The sequence below is a fragment of the Saimiri boliviensis genome, chromosome 9 (assembly GCF_048565385.1).
Source record: "Saimiri boliviensis isolate mSaiBol1 chromosome 9, mSaiBol1.pri, whole genome shotgun sequence".
NCBI lineage: Eukaryota > Metazoa > Chordata > Mammalia > Primates > Cebidae > Saimiri > Saimiri boliviensis.
Genome location: NC_133457.1, coordinates 39774414 through 39793310, shown reverse-complemented (window position 1 = coordinate 39793310; position 18897 = coordinate 39774414). Strand labels below are relative to the sequence as shown.

General features: G+C 35.9%; 1 protein-coding gene across 4 annotated transcripts in view; it reads left to right on the top strand.

Moving 5' to 3' along the window:
• THRB (thyroid hormone receptor beta) overlaps positions 1 to 18897 on the top strand; it is a 374638-nt gene that overhangs the window by 131773 nt on the left and 223968 nt on the right. The window lies entirely within an intron of this gene.

The following is an 18897-nucleotide window of genomic DNA, read 5'->3' as shown; positions in this document are numbered from 1 at the left end:
GTAAATAGTTTTCCTTATAAACCCAGGGTTTAGAAATAATGTTTTTGAATTAAGCAGTTTACTTGTAATATGCAAGGGATAGATATTTCACTTCTGGCATATTCCGTATACATTTGGAAGTACCATGTAAGTGCATAAGGTTTTTGAAAATGGGCATTCTGGTATGAAAAATCTAGATATTTACACATAGATATATACATGCCTGTGAGCTAACATCTTATTGAAAAATGATATAATTTGCTTTTGATATTTCTCTAAAGCAAAACTAAAGTTTTTTAATATTTAAAATATCCCCATTAGGAGAAGTTTTCAAAACCTATTGTTTTCAGTTATTTGTCCGAAAGGCGTCATCTGTAGAGGCTGCTTTCTTTTATTTGTTTATTTTTATCCTTGCAATTTTTCACATGAGCAATCCCAGGAGTTCTTTCCCTAGAGAACAGTGTAAATCACACCAAATTATTATGTCTTGTTTATATATAGATGGCGAACTAGAAAGATTTTCGGCTTAGGAATTAAAACTAAGTTTGAATTCTGATTTGTTTACTTCCTACGTGACACAGAACAAGTTATTTAATCCTTTCAGATCTCAGTTTTATATTGTAAAATGTGGATGACAACACCTATATCGTAGGTTTACCGTAAGAATTAGAATTGACTTGTGGAAAGTGATTTGTATATTATAGATCCTGACTATTAGCTATTATTACTGAAAATGTAAAGTGTCTGACATATAGTAGACATTCGGAAAGTACGATTTTTTTCCATACTTGAACCACTGCATTACCCCACTCAGGCTGGTATAATCAAGTTTTCATTCCATTAATTTATCAAATGGTTGAGGATACTGATAAGAACTCTTTATTGTAATTGATCTCTATTTACATTTTGCTCATGCTCCTCTGATGGCATTTCCAAAGCTACCGCCTATCTCCTGGTTCATTTTTTACCACCGTATGCTTTTCAATATTGGTTTTCCACATAGCCTTAATGAATAAACATTTATATTAAGAGTGGCAAGGATTTATAACTGAACCCAGTATCTACTTTGTTTCATTAAGACTTGGGTAGAATTCTCATGTTTGCAGATCAAGACAGTCATTTTGGATACATGGATTGAACCTTATATTACTTCCCTGACTCCATCCATCCTTAGTAATAAAGTGCATAGTTTGAGACTCATATAAGCAATGGAAAATAATCACAGATTGTTTAAGGGTGATTATAGAGGAAAGAATACTGCCACGTTTTTCTAATTTCTTTGTTCCCAGCATTGAAGTTTAAACTTCACCATGAGCAAAATACACAGACATGATTTTTTTGGAAATTATAAAGTGTATTACTTGAAATTAATGAGCTTCAAATGTCAACTCACTAGTTTATTTCTTGTCTTTAAATTGTATAAAGGACTTAAGAAACTTGTCTATCAAACTCATCACAGATTTGCCAAAAGGTGTTTCCTGCTTATATGTCTTTTTTTCAGACTACCTGCAAAAAGTGTTTGAAAATGTTTTTTTGATCTGGAGAAAATATTTTAATCTTCTATTCCTTGAACTTTGCTTTTTGGTTTAACCAAACACCATACAAATGAATGTGTTATGAACTAAGCACTTTGACCCACTGAAAGCTCAGGCTCGAGTAGATTGCTTAATATTTACCAAGTTCCCCCGAGGCTATAGGCACAGTTAGCTAGCTCAGGCACCATGTATTTGGCATGAGTTGAATTCTATCTGATTTATTCTTGGATGTGGAAGTATTTGAAACATTAAAAACAGAGTTAATGAGCTTTCTGCAGAAGCCTTAAAGAGTCCTGGGGACATGTTTGCAGTGGTAATTTCCTACAGTGTCTTTGGACTCTTAAATTCCTGCAGTCGGCTCTCACTGGATGAAATTTCTTAAGCAACTTAAGATCTAAATTGGCCCTTGACTTATTTACCCCCAAGGAAATACGATTTGCTAAGCCTTGATTTATTTCCCATGACCATAATACTTCAGAAGATCCATCTCCTCTACAAATGATCATCCAAAAAATAGCATCAACTGCTCTAAAAATTAAGAATTACCCTAACCACAGGAAACAAAAATCGATAGTTTTGGAGTTTTCCCTTCATTTTTCCATCAGCCCTCAGTAATTGGTCCTAATCCCAGCTACACCCAATGTAGCTCCACTTCTAGACTCCAATTGTCACATTTATCATTTTCCATGTAAGGCCCAAAGCGTTAAAATAACAAGAAGGTGGGTCACAAATGTTATTATACATATCTTGATGTCTTTGGTTTACAACTCTTTAGCAATTTCTCATTTGTGATCGTGGGCAAATGTAACGTCTCTAAACTTCATACCCAATATTTGTTAAAGCAAGATAACGATAGTGCCTATCTCTTATGGTTGTTGTGAGGATTAAACTCATTAATTTATTCATTCTAAAAATGTTTATCAAGTGCCAGATAAGTGCCTGGCCTTGCTTTAGGCACTGGAGACACTATAATAACAAAACAGAAAATCTCTGCCTTCATGAAGTTTACAGTCCAATGGATGAGAGACCATTTAAAAAATCAATAAGCACAATATTGGATATTAGAAGGTGATAAGTGCTATGGAGAGAAAAAAGAAGAAAGGGTATGTAGGAATGTGGAGATGCAGTTTTAAACAGCTTGGTATGAGAAACCCTCGTGGAGAAGGTAACAGGAATAATGCTTGTGCACATCTAGGACGAGCATTTCTTATCAAGGGGGCAGCTAGTGTACAGGCTTCATGTTGGAGGAATAGCAGAAGGTTCGTTAGGTTAGATAGGATGGATTAAAAGAGGGGAAGAGGAGTAGGAGATGTAGTCAGAGAAATAATGAGTAGGGAAGGGATGAATAGTTCGTGGACATACAGCTTTGTAGACTGTGAAAGGCGCTTTGCCTATTGCAGTGAGTAAAATGGGAGCCACTGAAGGATTTTTGAGGAGGTGAAAGCAGGATCAAACTTCTCTTTTAAAAGAATCAGTGTGGCTATTGGGTTGAGAATAAATGAGATATAATACATAAGGTGTTTGTCACAGTCTTTGGCCCATTGTAAGCATTCAGTTATTGATAACTGCTGTCATATCATCAATATTACTATCGTCAGTATTTACTTTGATGTTGATACTGACTCTGTCTCTTTTATTCTTGCTTTATGAAATGAAAACAAGGATATGCACAAGTAGTATTAGGTGTTGGGCCTGCTATCAACTGCCCATAAGTTAAATTGGCAGAAGGTGCTGATGCTGGCAAATTCAACACGTGGTGTATTTCACTCAACACGTCATTGGCTGCATGATGTAAGCCCCCAGTGCCTTTACCACCCAGCTTAGCATCATTAGAGACCCTAACTGTTTATTAGCTCTGGCAAACAAATCCATATGAAAGGTGGTGAAGAAACCAGATGGGAAGTTTTCTTCTGGCTGTGTTTCTCCTTCATACCTTTATATTTGTTCTAATTTCTCTTCCTGGGTCTCCTTTCTCTGGTTTTCCTTAATCACTGAATGGTGCTCAGGCAGTGGGTAGAATTCATGACAATAGTGTCCTGCTCTTACAGGCTGTCTTTCTTCCCAGAATTTCAAAATGCTTCCTGCCCCCTCTCTTTGGGACACATCCTCTGGTTCTGCTGGCATATTTAGGCATTGCATAGAACAAAATGAGGCACAGATTATTATTCGCCAAGACTTCACAGTCTCTATTTTGGGCTGTGTATTATGTATATCGACAGAAACAATATGGTGACTCTTTTTTAAGCTAGATGGTTATGCAATGATGATGGTGTGTTTTTCCAAGGCAGCAGTAGTGGTGGCATTTATAATAATCAGACTTAGAGTTACGAATTTCCAAGTGCATAACCATAAATCTATTGAGTATCCCATATCTCTTTACAAGCATATACTCATGTATGCGCAGGCACACATGACCAGCAGATGTGGTTTATTTTGTTCACACAGCTTCTTCAAAAACCTGAATTTGTTGTCAACAGTTATTATGAAAATCTGGGTTTTAAGGATCTTCTTCAAAAATCAGGACACTTGGCATTCCTCCACCCAAATTTCTCTTTAGCAACCATCAGCTGGAGCTGTAGGAGCCAACCCAATGGTTCTCAACCTTGGCTGCACAATAGAATCACGTGAGGTGCTCTTTCAAAAATACTGATGTTCGAGCCCCACCACAGACCAATTAAGCACCATTTTCAACAACAGCAATAGCAGCAAATGTTTAGTGAGTGCATATTTTGTGCAAGAAACCACCACTCTGTAAAGACAGCTGATATATGAAATATATTCATGTTGGGGACATATGATGTGTATAAAAATGATGATAAGCAACTATACCAGATATAGAATATGCTTAGTACCAAGTGAGCTATATAAAACAGTAGTTCTTAAATTTTGCTGCATAATAGAACTACCTGGTGAGTTTTGAAAACTTTTGATGCCCAGGTTGCACCCCAGGAGGAAGAAAAAGTTCTCAGGCATTTTTTAAAAGTTCTTCATGAACAATTATTATATATCAGTAAAAAGCAGTTCTCCATGGGATTCCAGTGTGCAGGAATGTTTGAGAAGCAGGATAAAGAGCAGGGCTTCAAAAACTTTAATGTGAATATGCATTGCCTAGAGATCTTAAAATGCAGCTTTTTACAGAAAGTCTGGGAATGGACCTGAGGTTCTGCACTTCTAACAAGCTCCCAGGTGATGCTGATGCTGCTGGTCTACTGAACACACCTGAGACAAGGGTGTTGCGAACAGATTTTGCTACATTTTAGCTCTGTGAACCTTGGTAGCTAATTTCAATGGGCAAGAATGCTCTTCGCTTAAAAATCAGCATAACAAGTCTCACCCTTGGAGTGCTGTTAGGGCTAAATGCAATAATAAACATGTGTAAAGCACCTGGCACAGCAGATAATTAATAAATGTTGCTGCTATCACAGGAATTTAGAAGAGAAAGGCGTAATCCAGGAAGGCGTGAAGGGAATTACTGGAGTATGTCTTTAGGGGTCTTTGAAATAAGGCCTTGGATTAGTAGAAAGAACGGCCAGCTCTGGTGGTGTTTGTAATGAGTTGTTGAGTTTCACTGTTAATCCTCAAAATATGTACTTTTAGTTTTAATTCGCTTTCTGCCTTTATGCAAAACTGCTGCCAAATAGCAAGTTTTTTTAATGGACAAATTTGATCTCACTTTCTCTGCTCCTGCCACCCTCTGGTGGAGGCACCAGCGAGCTATAAAGTGGCCAGAAGCAGGTAGCAGAAAGAATGGATAGATTAAACCCAAAGTCAGGCTGAGGACCCTAGCCCTACCCACGCACATGGGCAAAGAATACAACTCAACTGAAAATGTGTTTTTAAAAATAAAATAGTTATAGTTTTGAATTATGTCAGTGTTTCCAGTGACAGAAATGAGGGGAGTAGAAAAAAGATTGTAGAAAAGTCTTGAGTTGTTAAGCTAATGAGAAAATTGTCTAGTTTTCTACTGTTAGAAGGAATGGTAGTTTTTAAACGTGATCACAAATTCTTTGGCATTCTCCCATCAAGAGGTAAAGGTCCATATCCCCTCCCCTTGAATTTGAGCAGGCTGTGACCTCATTAACTGAGAGAAAACATCAAAACTTCTGAGGCTAGGCTGTTAAAGGCCATGCAGCCTCCTCCTTGTTCTCTGGAACACCTGCTTTTGGAGCCTGAGTCACCATCTAAAAATTCCAACTACCCTGAAGCTGCCATGCTGGAGAGGCCACATCTAGGAACTCTGGGAGATAATCCCAGCTCAGCTCAGCCTTCCTGTCATCCTTGCCAGGGTGTCATACAAGCGGATGAAGCCACCTTGTACTTCCAGACCAGCCCAGCCACCAGCTGAACTTCACTGGGTATCCTCAATTAACTCCACCTGAAGGCAGAAGACCCACCCAATGAAGCTCTGCTTGAATTCCTGGTCCACAATATCATCAGACATAATAAAAGTGGTTGCCATTTTAAGGCACTAAATTTTGAGTGATACGGTGCTGCTTCACAATAGATCACTGGAACAGACGGTTTTGTTTTAGTTTTAGATTTAGTATAAGAGTCACGTTCATTCCTCCCATTGAGGAAAATTAAATTTTATTCACGTATATCAAGGACGTTAGGAGAGCATAAAGAACACTCTGGACTCAAGAGAGCTAAGTTCTTTTATTGATGTCATTGCTTCCTAAATTAATCTATATGATAATCTGACCTCAGTAAAATATTAAGGGAATTTTTTGACAGTGGATTGACTGGCTCATTGGCTTCTGATGTTCTTATGGAAAAATAACCATGTGAGAATTGACAGGAAAATTGCAGTGGAAGGAGACAAAGGAGAGAGCCCAGTCTTATCACAAATGTTAAAATATGCTATAAAGCAAGGCGAATTAGAACAAATACATACCCACAGAAATAGGCAGACAAATGAACAAAAGAGAATAGGGGCTGGAAAATATGGACGTAAATATTTATGAGAATTTGGTATATGATAAAGATGGCATTCAGAATAATGAGAAAAGGATGGATTATTCTTTAATTAATATGGGGTCAGTGGTCTGTTTGGGAAAAATAACAAAGTTGAATGCAGAGCCACTACTTATGCCAAAATAAATTTCAAATGAATCAAGACTCCAACATAAAAACAAACCGTTAAAGTACCAGACAAGTTTTTAAAAATAACTCTGGAGTGCATAAGGCCTTTCTAAGCAAGACACAAACCCCAAAAGCTGTAAAATAAATGACAGATATGTTATATTAGGCTACATAACATTTCTTTATGGCAAAAATATAATGCCATCAACAAAGTCAAATACACTGGAAAGTATACTGGTAACACAAAAAACAAAGGCTCATTTAATTACTATATAATGCACTCTTATGAATCGGTAAGAAAAAAATCTAATAGTCAACTGTGCAAAGCATTTATTTATCAAATGTTTATTAAACATCTATGAGGAACCAGTCACGGTTCTCTGGGCTAAGGATATAGCAGTGCATAAAACGAAGTTCTTAATCCCGTGGAGCTTCCATTCTAGTCAACAGACATAAAGGACAAAAAAATAAACAATCAAGTACATACTATTTTGGGCAGTAATAAATCTCCAAGGGAAACTAATGCAAGGCAAGGGAGTAAAGAATGATACGGGAGTGGTTGCTAAAGACAAAGTTTCAGAAAAACAAAATGACAGAAGTGTATGAAAAGATGTACGTTGTTAAAATACATACATTCCACGAGTACAGCATAGTTTATAATACCAAAGAACTAAAAGTCTTTCGCTAGAGGAATGCTTTAATAAATTATAAATGGAATAAGAGCAATGGAATACTGTGTAACCCCTTCAGAAGGGGACAGTAAATTTGACTGTCTTGATATGAAAAGAGTTCAAATTAAAGGCCAAACAAATGAGAAAGACAGAATTATCAGATGAATCATCTTCTATGAATAAAAGGATATGCAGGTGCATATGCATGTGTGTTCCAGGAACATTTCTGGGAGGATAAATAAGGTTTTAATGAGGGTCACAAACTCTAAGGAGACTCATTTTTAATGATATGCTCTTTTGAACTTTTTGAATTATTTTAACCACATAAATGTTTTATTTCTATTCAGATGATAATAGTTTTGGTTTTTGTTGTTGTTTTGTTGTTGTTGTTGTTGTTGTTGTTTTTTTAAGAGACAAGGGTTCCAGGCACAAGATTCAGACTGAGAAAGTCACTTTACCTTTCTGCTCGACTGCTTCCTTTTCCCAATTTTGAAAAGAGGAATTTGAATGAAAATCATGGCTAGGTGCTGACAATTTTTAAGTATAAATCTCTATATATTGCCAAAGAACATTTTATTTGCTGTCTTTACCTTCTTATAACCCATCTCCCCTGAAGAAAGTTTTCAAGATTGGCAATCAGAGACCATCTTTGGTGTAAGGGAGTCTGACGGGAGAGGGGGAGAAGGAAAGCCTTGGTTCCTTTGTGTTTGTTCCTTCTTGTTTGCATATTCAACTGGCCTCTCTCTGGTATGGCCAGGGAGGAATTCCAGTGTAGAGAAAATGGTTTTCAGCATCATGTCTGACTTGGCCCCACTAGTGACTTTTTTTGGTATCAAGAAGTGAGGTGCTGTTGTAACAAGTATCTGAAAGTATTTAAGTGGCTTTGGAACTGAGCAAAAGGTAGGGGCTAGAAGAGTTATGAGGTGTGTGCTAGAATTATAGACCTTAAGGGCAGTTCTAGTGGGGTCTTAGCAAAGCCAGGAATAGAATGGAATCATACTAGCAAAGACACTGCCAGTTGGAATTCAGGGGGACAGACAAAACAGGACAGAATGAAGGAAGCCTACTGGGTTTCTTAGGCATGACTGGCCTGGATCCTGGACCATAGAACTATTTGGCTGTGAGCATGTACTGTTCTTAAGGAAAGGGGAAAAGAGCCTGCAAAGACAATTCAGAGAACATTAGGGCCACCATCTCAGTTTCAACAGGCCAGACAACCTTCCACCAAAGTCTCGAGGCCAGGACTACCCTGTGGAACCTTCGAGGCAGTTCAGAATCACCTGGACCTTTAGGGGCTGGACCACCACCACTCCAGTGGGTGCGAAGGGCACAGCATCAAACCAAAAAGGATTATTCTTAATCAAAAAGTCTGATTAAATTTGTCTTGCTAGATTTGAATTTGCTTAATATCCTTACCCTCTTCTTCTTTCCTATTTCTCCTTTTTGGAATGGGAATGTCTATCCTGTGTCTTTCTCACCGCTGAATTTTGGAAGCACATACTTTGTCTGGTTTCGCAGGTTCACAGCTGGAGAGGAATTCTGTCTCAGGATGAATCATACCTCGTCTCACTCATGTATGATTTAGATGATATTTAGATGAGACTCTGGACTTTAGAGTTGATGCTAGAATGAGTTAAGACTTGGGGAGCCATTGAAATAGAATGAATATATTTTAAATCATGGAAAATATCCTAACTAATGTGTAGGAGTTTCCATGATAAGCCAGACTCTGATACACAAGTGCTAAGGTTATAGAAACTCCTCCAGACCCACAGATGACTCTGACATGTGTTTTTACTAATATATGTATACCTTTTAAATACTCTTTCTTCCTCGGGTGAATGTACTGAGCCTCACTGGCCATTTGGCCTAATCTCGCTGGTATAGCCAGAAGGAATTCCAGTGTAGAGAAAATGCTTTTTTTTAATACTACTAAGTCTCTGTCACCCACTTTACTGTCTTTTTATGCCCTCATTCGAAAGTGTTTTGGTGTGTATTTCCTAAGAACAAAGACAGCGTCTTGCATAACTACAGCCTGGTTATCAAACCCAGGAAATTCAACATTAATATATACCATTATCTAATTGACATCCTCGTGATCATGGTATCTCCCCTGCCAGGTAAGTATTATCTAATTGACATCCTCTATTCAAATTTTGTCCATTGTCCAATCATGTCTTTGGTAGCAATTCTTTTTCCCAATTAGGATCCTTTCCAGGATATCATGCTGCATTTGGTTGTCATGTCTCATTAGGCTCCTTTATTCAGAAACAGTTTCTCAGCCTTTCTTTGTGTTTCTTGACCTTGGTATTTTTGGAGGATACAAGCCAATTATTTTGTAGAATGTCTCCAGTGTGTATTTCTGATGTTTCCTCAATGTTATGTTCGAGTGATGCGCCTTTGGAAGGAATACTACATCGACGATCTTGTGTCCTTCTCTGTGCATCATATCAAGAAGCACATGATGCCACTTTACTCCATTATGGAGGACCTTAGTTATAATCACTTGGTTAAGGTGCTGTCAGGTTTTCTCATTGGAAAGTTAGTATTTTCTTCTTTGTAATTAATATATGTTGTGTAGGAGGAAATACTTTAGGGCCATACAACTGTCTTTTCCTCCTTAAATTTTCACCCACTAGTTTTAACATCCTTTCTATCTTGAGGAAGAGTTCTCTTTTCTCCTCTATTTATTTGTTTGTTTACTCATGTATTTATCTATATCAATGTGGACTTACGGAGAAATCCACTTTTCCATCTTGGGCCTTCTGTGAGGTCCTTATTGGAGGGTGGATGCCAAGGGAAGTCTTCACAGCCATGGGGGATTCAAAATCTTGTTTCCAAACCAAGTTCTTTTAATTAACTTGGAAGTTTGCTCTTCTTCACTTTTACTCATGAGTTGAGACAGTAATCCTTTCTTTGAGAGTGGAAATCCAGACAGAGCCCAAACTCAGCCTCCTGTCCCCTTCCATTCGGATTTTCTTCTCTTTCCTCCAGTGTGTACTCTCAACTGCCCAAGTGTCAGTTCCAAATTCAGTAGCTAATATCTTAGCTGAAGACTGGCAGATGTTGAAAAAGTTTGCTTTCCCAGTATAGACAAGAAAACCCGGTGGTTAGATCCTAGTTACTCATTATGCCTTATATGTTGTTCCAGAGTAAACATATTTCCATCCAGTTTGTGATAGCTTCTGAAGTTCCTTTAGCTTTTTTTTTTTTTTAACTTTTATCATAAGATCAAGGGTACAAGTTCAGGTGACATAGGTAAACTTATGTCATGGGGATTTGTCATACAGATTATTTCATTACCCAGGTATTAAGCTTAGTATCCCATTAGTTATTTTTCTTGATCCTCTTCCTCCTCCTACCCTTCACCCTCCAAAAGGCCCTGCTGTGTCTTGTTCCCCTCTGTGTGTCCATGTATTCTCATCATTTAGCTCCCACTCATACATGAGAACATTCAGTGTTTGGCTTTCTGTTCCTCTGTTCGTTTTCTAAGGATAACGGCCTCACTGTTCACAATAGCAAAGACATGAAACTAACCTAAATGCCCATTAATGATAGACTGGATAAAGAAAATGTGGTACATATACACCATGGAATACTATGCAATCTTTGGAATTATTTATAGAAACATTTCACTGAAATCAGGGCACAAGACTACCATATTGTAAATGATGTACTTAGCAAGGTCCATCCTCCTTACTGAGAATTTTTTTTTTAATTTTAGCAGTGCTTACCAAAGGATTGAGATGACTTGCCCACGTATTAGTATTTGAAATTTGCGATGCACAACTGCTTTATTAAATGTTGTGTTATTTAGATTAAGAGATTTTAAAAATATTTTTTCTTTCCCTTGTTTGCTTTGTTTTTGACCATATAGAATCACATAACATATTAAGTCAGAGAAATAAATGATAAAACAGATTAACCTGTCTTTTTCCTTCCTGTACCCGGCAGTGCAACACTGAGCCTTTGGTGATATCCACACAGTTCAGGAAAGTGACAAAGTAACTAGAAGCCACATGAAAAATGAAGACGCTTTTTTTAGTATGTGTGCTGGTGTGCCTGCTAATTCACAGTGAATTTTCCATGGTCCTAGCTTGAATACACAGCCTCATTTCTTTGTGCAGCCTTTATTTCCTTGTCAAATGTCCATAGAGATTTGTCTATTGCTCAGTTTTGCCTGTAGCCAGCTGGGTGACACGAGTTGCTGTAGAACTGCGGAACTGTGCACCAGGGAATGCCTGGCTGTGTGACATTTACACTGACTGTGTGTAGGCTAGGCTGTCTAAACCAAAAGTGTTACTTATGGACTCTAGTCTTAAATTATTCTACACATCACACATGAAAAAAATATACAAGACAAAGAGTGTTTCTGATAAGTGTTTTTTTTAAGTTGGTTTTCTTTCATGCAAATATACTTGAGGGTAAGAATCCATGTTTCACTTTTACTTTGCATGTGATTGACTGATGTATTCAGTCTGCCTGTTCTTATTGAGTTGCAATTTAACCCCTGGAGTTGTCGTTAAAAATAAACTGAACAAAATTTTATCCAGATGTTTGTCAATCAATAGATAAAAAAAAAAAACTATAGTTTGTAAAGAAACACATTATTACATTTTTTTAAAATAGCTTTACTTATCGAGCTATCAAAGCAATCCATGCCTATAATGGGATTTTGAAAAATAAAAGAATAAAGAAGAAATTGAATATCCATTCTTAATTTCACTAGCCAGCGTTTATAGCTCCTCTTAATATTTTGGAGTTTTTCTTCCAAGTCTTTTTCTATACATATGTAATATATGTAAATGCTTAAAATATGGTTGAATTCATGTTTTGTGTATATAGTTTTTCCTCCTGCTGTTTACATTTAATGTTTTGTGGTGGTGACTCCGTGCATTGTGAGTTTGTAAGTTTGAATTTGAATGGCTGCACAAAGACCTTTTAAAACCGTCCACCCCCATTTGAAGCGTGCAGGCTGCTTCTGATTTTATACTGCTAAAACAAGTGTTCCTATAGACATCTGTGGAGGTAAATCTTAGACTGCATTTTTGGCTTCTGGTCCATTAAGTCCAGTTACATTCCTTGTTATTTTTGACCCTTTCTAGCTAAAACAATAACCAGTCACGTTCCCCTTACTTCTCTAGGCCACCTTACTTCTCTAGGCCACAGCCCTATCCTCACAGGGCCAGCATTACTGAACTGGACCATGGTGCTTGGCCTAAAACATGTTTTCCTTTCTTTGGGTGTTGAAGATAAGCCAGAATGGCAATTTGCCCAAAAGTGATCCAAGAACTTTTTGTATGAAAGTTTTGTTTAATAGTACCAACAGGAATGTTTTAAAATAAAAGTTTTATTAAGGTTAAATTTGTTCCTGTGTTAGAAAGATAAGGTTTATTCTCTCATGCCTGAACTAGTTCCTTCCAACATATTTGCTAGCTCTTCTGTTGACACACAATTTCAATGGCCTGAGAAGGACTTTACACCCTGAAAAGAGAGATAAAAGAAACTCAAGACCATGAGCTTCTTTATCGCAGTGATGCACATAGATGCTCACACCATTCTTCATTGTCAGTTGCAGAACCCTTTGTTCCTCTTTCAAAAACTGTCTTTGTGTTTCTCAGAATGAGCTGGCTTGCTCTCTCCCATCTGTCGGAAATGCAAGAGAACTTCATGGAAAGCAAGAGTAGATAGGGTTCCCTGTAAGGTTAGAGGTGAGCTCCAGGCACTTAGTCCCAGTCACCATCTGCTCTGATGTGTCCTAGTGCTGCGGACATTGTTACAGAGGTGGGACAGGAAGTGTCTGTCTTACAGGTGTTAAGCTTCTTGTTCCCAGCGCCTTGGGTGCCTTGGGATGACCTTTTCGCTCCTGTCTCTGCTCTGACTGATTTACTGTGTGACTTTCAGAGTGTTTTTTTAAGGACTTGTTCTGGAAAAGATTAAGACAATTGCTAAAGATACACACACAATAAGAAGTTGACATGATTTAGAACAAAAGATGAGAAGGCAAAAGCAAACAAGGCTAACGACAAACTGGAGGTTAGGCTAAATTAACAAAATGCATACCATTATTCATGTAATAATTTTTTATTGAATGCCTAATATGTACCATTGTCTAGAAGGTAATGTTTTTCAACTTAGTTGCAACACATTAATGGCCTGTGAAACCATCTTAGTGAGCGCTCATCATTTTTAAAGGATTAGGATGTGAAGGCGAGAACAGAAGATCAGAAGGCATTCCACAAAGCAAAGGTATTATACCCTTTATGTAAGTTTAAGATTTAGTGTGTGTGTTTGTACATTAGGTCATAATATAAAACTTCTTTCTATGGCCATGGTAAGCAAAGTTTGAAAACTACTGATCTAAGGGTATACACAAATTTAGGGCTGAGTTTTTTAGAAGCCAATGGGAAGATAAGAAACTGATTGGTTGCATGATTTGGGGTGCTGATCTACAACTATAAACTAGAAAAAAAATCTGCTATTCTTCAGCCAGAAAAAAAAAATGAATAACATAATAAACAATGTATTTACAGAAAATCCTGAAAAGTTACAGCTGTTTCTTTTAGCCTCCTTTTTTATACCACTTCATATAGATACTACATGCAGGGTGACAGCACCATGTTACATTACGTAAGATGTCTGACACTTACCCTGATGGATGCATGTCTGACATTTACCCTGATGGATGCATGTCTGACATTTACGCTGATGGATACAGTAGGTCCCATCACTGTTCCTTGCCACATGTTTGTGTGCTTATGAATGCTAAGTAGAAAAAAAAATTAATATTTCTTAAACCTTTTTATTATAACAAAACATACACACAGAGATGTAAACAAATCATTAGCATACAGCTTAACAAATTTTCACAAAGCAAATATGCCCATATAATTGCTATTCCCAAAGGAAAAACTGAACTCTCTGGAGGTCTAAAGCCAGAGTTTAGTTTTGCTTCATTTTGAACTGTATGTAATGGCCTAATGTAGAAAATACTTTTTTGTGTCTGGTGTATTTTGCTCAATATTATGTTTGGAAGACTGTCTATCATTTCTGACTCGAATCACACTATATTACAAATTTTAATCTGTTCTACTATTGGTGAACATTTGAATTGTTTTCAGCTTTTCATTATTATGCAAAGTGTAGCTGTGGACATTTTTGTACAGGTCTTTCGGTGAGCATGTGTACACATTTCTGTTAGGTTTGGGAGTGAAGTTGCAGGTTAATAATATATGTATATTCAGCTTTAAGAGATATCATAGAACAGTCAAAATGATTATACTTCACCAACAGGGTATGAGAATTCCCATTTCTTCACATCTTGTCCAGTACTAAGTATTGGCAGCATTTTTAATTTTAGCCATTCTGGTAGGTGTGTGTAGATAGATACCTCATTGTGTTTTAAATTGTTACTCTCCTGATAAATAATGAGATTGAGCACTTTTTATATGTTTTTCCATTTGAATGTCTTCTTTTTTGAGAATATCCAAGTCTTTGGGCCACTTTCTTTTGGGCTACCTTTTTCTTGATGATTTGTAGGAGTTCCATACATATCCTGAATGTGACTCCTTTGTCAATTATATGTATGCAATTATTGTTTCCCACTTTTCACTCTCATAATGGTGTCATTTGGTGAACAGAAGTTCCTAATTTTAATGTAATCTAATTTCTTACTTTTTCCATTATCTCCTTTTAACATTTATTATTTTGCTTTTCTTTTTTTCCTTTGTGCTTAATGCTATTTGTGTCCTGTTTAAGAAAACTTTGTTTACCCCCAAATCATGAATATGTTCCCATATGTTATCTTTCTGAAGATTTCGTGTTTCACCTTTTACATTTTTACCGGCAACCCACCTGGGATTGAGTTTCCTGTATCATATGAAGGCACAAAAGTATTTTGTACAATATGGATATCCAGTTAACCTACCACCATTTATTCAGGACAGTGCCCTTTCTCACTACAATGCAGTGTCACTTTTAATAATTAATGATGGTATATGTGTTTCTGTTTCTGTCTCTGGACTCTCTTTGGAGCTCTTCTGATCTATTCATTTATCCCATGTCAATAGCGTACTGTTTTAATCCTTGTAGATTTATAATACTGTAACTGGTAGAGTTAAGTCCTCTAGTATTCTCCTTCAATTTTGCCTTGATTATTCTTGGCTCATTGCTATTTCACATAAATCTTAGAATTTGTTTACTAAATTTCACCAGAAAAAAAAAAAAGACATGAGATTTTGATAGGGATTACTGTATATTGAATCTATATAATAATTTGAGGAGAATTGACATTTTTACAATATTGAGGCCTCCAATCTATGATCCTATACTGATCTCCTTTGCTTTATCTTGGTAAAGTTTTGTAGTTTCCCATTTAGAAGTCTTGCATATATTCTAAAAATACATTTCAAAGTATTTGATATTTTATGCCAATATAAATGGTATAAATTACTGAATTTTATTTTCTTAATGTTTGTTGTTGGCATATAGAATTCCAATTGCGTTTTATATGTTAGTCTTATATCCAGTGGTGTGACTTTATTAACTTACTAGTTGTAATAATTTATCTGGGGGATATTTTAGTTTTTCTCATACACAATTATGATTTCAAAGAATAACCACAGTTTTATCTCTTCCTTTTTCTATCTTTTTTTTTTCCTAATTGCAGGGCCTGCGATTTGTAGTGTAAGGTTTTAGAGATGTGGTTATAGAAATTGTCCTTGAATTATTTCTAGTCTCAGAGGAAATTTTCAATATTCATCATTAACATGTTTGCTATAAGGTTTCATGAAACTGAGAGTTTTTTTGCAATCCTAGTATGTTGTAAATTGGAGAGTAAATCCCGCTTATGAGGTCTTTAAAGATCACTTCAGTAAGGCCATGGAAAGACTATGAGAGGCATACACAATTAAATGACCTATTATGCTTGCAGGTCCTAGAAAGGAAAGGAAAGCACACTGTGCATAAGGCCCCATGGGAGAAGGGCCAGGTAAGCCAGCTCACTAAGTAAGTGGGAAGCCAAGAGAGTGAGGACCTACAGACAGATGCCTTTTTAGGAGGTCAGAGTGGCATATACAAGAAAAGGCATGAGAGGATTTCATTGGTGTGTCTGAATGTCACTAGGTGGGAGGGACCAGCCTTATTATACTAGTACCCATGGTCACCAGGGCAGGGTGTGTTTACAGCCTATTGGTAGGGCTGTTGAGGCATTAGGAAAATGTGAGTTTTCAAAATTTACCATACATCTAATTTGCTGAATGTTTTATCATGAATAGATCAATGTATCCATTTAAGGGACTAGATGCTTTTCATTTTTCTGTTAATAGAGTGCTTTACATTGATTGCGAATGTTAAACCAACCTTGTATTTTTAAAAGAAAACCCTCTTGCATTAGTGTATTATCCTTTTTAAATTATCTCAGAATTCGGTCTGCTAATATTTTGTTTACTTTTTCTTCTAAATTCATAAGAAATACTAGTTGATAATTTTCTTTTCCTGTCATACCCTTATACTGTTTTGTGATCAAGACTGTGCTGGCCTGATAAAATAAGTTTTATCGAATGAGTTGAGACATGATCCCACTTCTTCTATAACCTGGATGAACTATGTAAAATTGGTGTGGTTTTTCTTTTAAGTATTTGGTAGAACTCACTCTCCAGCAGTTTAGGCCTAGAGAATACTGTGTGAGTGGATTTGTATGTACAAATTCAATTTCTTTAATGAATATAGTATCATTCACATTTTTATTATTTTTTTTCTGTTTGAGTAAAGTTTTTTTAAGTAATTTGTTCATTCCATTGACATTTTCAAATATTGCCATAAAGTGTTCATATATCCCCTTATCTTTTTATTGTCTGTAGGGTTTATAGTGATTTCTCTTTTCATTCCAAATATGTAATTTTTCCTTTCTCTTCTTTTACCTTAATGAATCTGGCTATAGGTTTATGTTATATTAGCATTTTCGAAGATGCAATTTTTGACTCGATTGAATTTCTTTGTTGCACCTCTGTTCTCTACAGTTAATTTCCGACCCTTGCTATTTGCTCCTTTCCACATTTGTTGACCCTAATTTGGTATTATTTTTAGGGCTTCTTGAGATGGATATTTAGATCCTTGATGACCTTCTTAGATCATTGGCTGTCTTCTTTTCTGATACATGCTTTTAAGTATAGAAATTTCCCCCCAGTTACACCTTTAGCTGCATCTCACACACTTGAAGTAACATGTTTTCTTCTATTTAAGTTAATAATAATGTCTAATTTCCATTGTGCTTAATCTTTGACCCATGCGTTAATTAGAAGGGTATTGCTTGATTTCCAAATATTTGTGTAATTTTTAGTTATTATTTTATTATTTATTTCTATTTAATTTCAGTGTGGTCAGAGAACATCTTCTGTTTGATGTTTGATCTTTGAAATTTGTTCAGACTCATTTATTATCAGCACATCATAAATTTTGGTAAATTTCAATGTGTATTTTGTGTATTCTGTAATTGTTGGCTGTAATGTTATAAATAGATTAGGTCAAATGTATTAATCACCTTATTCTTATCTATGTTCTTACTCATTTTTAGCAGCCTATTCTACCAGTTACTGAGAGAGGCATATTAAACTCTCCCACATTAATTGTGGATTTTCTCATTTCTTTTCCTAGTTCTGGCAATGTTAGCTTTATGTATTTTGAGGCTTTGTAACTAGGTGGATTTTGATTTATCACTCATATCTTCCTATGGGATTCTTTTACTATTATGAAATGTCTTTTTATCTCTGGTTATATCCCTTGTTATTAAGTTTATAGTATCTGATATTAATATAATTTACTTGTAATTTTTTCAATCCTTTTTTTTTTCTTTTAAATTGTGTATCCTTATACCAAAGGTGTGTCTCAGTTAAGCAGCATTTAACTGGGATTTTAACAATAATTTAGTTTATGTATATTATGTGAACTGTTAGTCTATCTTCATTTTATGCAATTGCTGATATATTTGGGTTATAATCCATCATATTACTCTTTGATTTTTTTATTTGCCCCAACTGTTTAGTGTGCCTTTTCTTCTCCTTTGTTACCATGTTTTGAATTAATGAAATATTTCATCTCTACTGGCTTCTTAGTCATTTATTCCTTTACTCTTCTTTTAGTGGTTACCCTGGGAATTACAAAGCAAAATATTAATTTATTAGTGTATAATGTGAATTGAGACTTTGACTACTTTCCAGAAAATGCAAGGGACTTAATTCTATTTACCACTCCTACCTTATAAATTATTGTCTCACTTTTCAATTCTACATGTATTAAATCTCACAAGATATAATAATTATTGCTTTAAATAGTTAATATTCATTTAGATTTGCTGCATATTTACCATTTGTGTTGTTCATAATTTCTTCCTGTGTTTCCAAGCTGCCATCTGGAATCTGTCTCCTACTGAAAGCATACTCCTTTAAAGTTTTTTTAGTTTTGGTCTGCTTTATTAACTTTCCTTAATTTTAATTAAATAAAGCTAATTTTATTAGTTTTATTAAGGTCTCATTGACATAAAATAAATTGTGTGTGAAATATACAATTTGATAAATTATGACATATGTATATGCTGTCAAAGCATCCTCACAATCAGTGTAACAAACCAATCC